Consider the following 2780-nt stretch of genomic DNA (forward strand, 5'->3'; position numbering starts at 1 on the left):
CTTAAGATCTCGATGTATAACACGCAGACGAGAGTGCTTATGTAGATAAAGAAGGCCTTCTGCTATTCCTTCAATTATTGCTAGACGTCTGTTCCAATCCATTAAAGCTTTTCTGTGTTCATCTGCATGAACTAAATATTAGCATAGCAGAGAAAAAAACATCTAAATAATAAAAGTTGGACACCTCATTCTCAAGAGAGTGCTATTAGGCATATAGGATTTCTAAAAACATTATAGTAGGATACTTATGTCATGTTTATGGCATCAGTATACTAAATGATAGCTATGAATCTAAAAATGCAAATGTGTACCAAATATGAAGAAGTCCAAGCTTTTGTTCGGCATGTATTCATAGACCAGTATCTTTTCCTCTCCTTGAGAGCAACATCCCAGCAGTCTCACCAAATTCCTGTGTTGAAGCTTGGCTATGAGCTGAACTTCATTTTTGAACTCTACCAAACCTTGTCCTGAGTGTGAAGCAAGCCTCTTTACTGCTATCTCCATTCCCTCAAGAAAATGTCCCTAGAGAAAAAAAGAGCACAACTACCAAGTAATTAGGAAAATGCAAATTAACTCCACTTTGTATCGATGTTCTTCGGAGTAATTATTTATACCAATGCTATATGTGGGATACAAATTTTTTTTAAGAGTTATGAATTTTCAGGGACATATAAAATATTTCTCTACTTAATATAAACGGGAGATTCTAGAAAAGTATGATATATGCACCTTATATACAGGGCCAAATCCGCCTTCTCCAAGTTTATTTTCTTCAGAGAAGTTACCCGTGGCCTCCTGTATCTGATCAAACTCAAAAAACGAAAACCCTGATAACATTCCTGTTTCCATATCCCATACTAGTTCATGATCCCCTCCGTGCAATTTATTAGTACGCCTTTCTCGCAATCTCACTGAACCTGAAAAATTGAACATTGGTGCTACGGATCGATCTCTCTAATTACTGCTCTGTATATTTAGTGGAGTACAAAGTAGCATTTCAGAAACGCATTTACCCACGTTTTCTGATCCTTCCTCTGAGGCAACGACAATAAACCATGAAGCAGAAAGCAGCTAGTGCCACAGCAGAAGCCACACATATTGCAATTATCCAAGGTTTGATTCCTGTATTTTAAAATTAAACATCCTCCGATGAATTATCAAGAGCTTGATCAACAGTAATATTTGAACTGTCTGGGCACGCACGAAACAAAATTAAATAAACGAACAGTTTTTTTCAAGGGAAATAAACGAACAGTTCGTGTACATACTCTTGCCTGGTGGAGCCTGAGTGATGGAGGATGGATTGATCCGCCGCATAGGCTGGTCGAAGAACATAAACGTCTCGAACCTGATGTTGCAGCGCAGGACGAAGATCCGTCCTCCCTGGCGCACGGACGTGGTGGCGTTGACCATGCCGATAAGCCGCTGGAGGCAAACCAGGCAATCACCGGCGGACAGGTCCGGCGTGCACTGTGTGAGGGAGTAGAGCGTTGGCACGGCATCCATCACCGCTGTGGAGTACCGCCTCGCCGTGTCGGCGGCCGAGTCCTGGGCTGTCACAGTCAGCAGGTTGTGGACGTCTGCGGCGGTGATGGTGGCGTCCGCGGAGATGTTCCCCGGATTCCATGCCTCGAAGAGCGTACCGTTCTCGGTGAGACCGGCCGCTGGGCTGAGGAAATCGCTCTCGCCAGAGAAGCCGAGTACGCAGCCTGGCCTCTGATTGTTTACGTCATCATAGTCGTAGTAGACGGTGGCGGCCTCGTCGTTGGGGCATGTCTGCTGTGCGTGCTGGAATGAGGCGGCAACACAGTCCGCACATGCCGTGTCGTTGGCGAAGTCGCCGCGGCAGAGCGCGAGCGCGTGCACCGCATCAGGTACTTGTCCAACGGTGGCGGCGGCAAATTGCTGACGGGAGGAGGAGGCATTAGTGGGGAGGGTGGCGGCAAGGGCGGCGAGGTTCGACTGATAGGTGCTGTTGGTGGTGTAGTTGCTGCCGCTGCCGCAGAGCTGTGCCGTTCCCGTTGCCGACAACGGCATCAGAAAAAGGAGCAGGACGCCGAGCATCAACATGTTAGCTAGCTAACCGCGGCACGGCCGGCCACGCTCTCGTTCTGTTTGTCCTAATTTTACCTTGCTTGCTTCCTCAGTTGTGTATCATTGCGTGGCTTTCAGCAATCAGCTCAGCAGTCAATAATTCTCTCGCAAAAAGCAGACAGTCAATAAAATGGAAACCGTCAATCACGGTGTCGATGAAACAATTATTCACGGCAGCTACCAACCGGCAGGGATCGAATAGAGCAATTAGTTAATCCAGAAGTCAATCAAGCCGTCGCAGGTTTATATAATGAAATAACTACTCGCCTGAATGAAATTTCCAACACACGATCTATCAATTGGACAACATCTTTTAAAGAAAAAGAGTTATGGCTTCGTGGCTATTATATTGCAAAAAAAATTACAACGCCATACTTTTGTGTCAAATCATCACGTATCAGTGGTAACTTTTTCGGCAGCAGTGGGCTCTGTTGGGAATGCGGGAGGGTGAGACAACGGGGACGCGGTGATCCAGCTACTTGGTCATGCTGACGCCATGGCGAGGACGGCTGCAATGTCACCAGCCACGTAGTCTACCAAAATGTTTTCGAATCTGCACACTCATATTCAGCTTAGAGCATTGTATATCTGAACATCATTTACTTTTGTTGTCTGTAGTTGGTGGTTGTATGAACCTCTTATTACTCTATCTGGCTGGGCTTTAATGATTTAAAGTCGGGCGCATC

At 45.9% G+C, this 2780-nt stretch overlaps 1 pseudogene; it reads right to left on the reverse strand.

The window, feature by feature from the left end:
- LOC123084434 (cysteine-rich receptor-like protein kinase 10) lies at positions 1-2070 on the reverse strand (annotated as a pseudogene).
- Between the last annotated feature and the right edge of the window lie 710 nt (positions 2071-2780).

Source organism: Triticum aestivum, chromosome 4A, assembly GCF_018294505.1.
Source record: "Triticum aestivum cultivar Chinese Spring chromosome 4A, IWGSC CS RefSeq v2.1, whole genome shotgun sequence".
NCBI lineage: Eukaryota > Viridiplantae > Streptophyta > Magnoliopsida > Poales > Poaceae > Triticum > Triticum aestivum.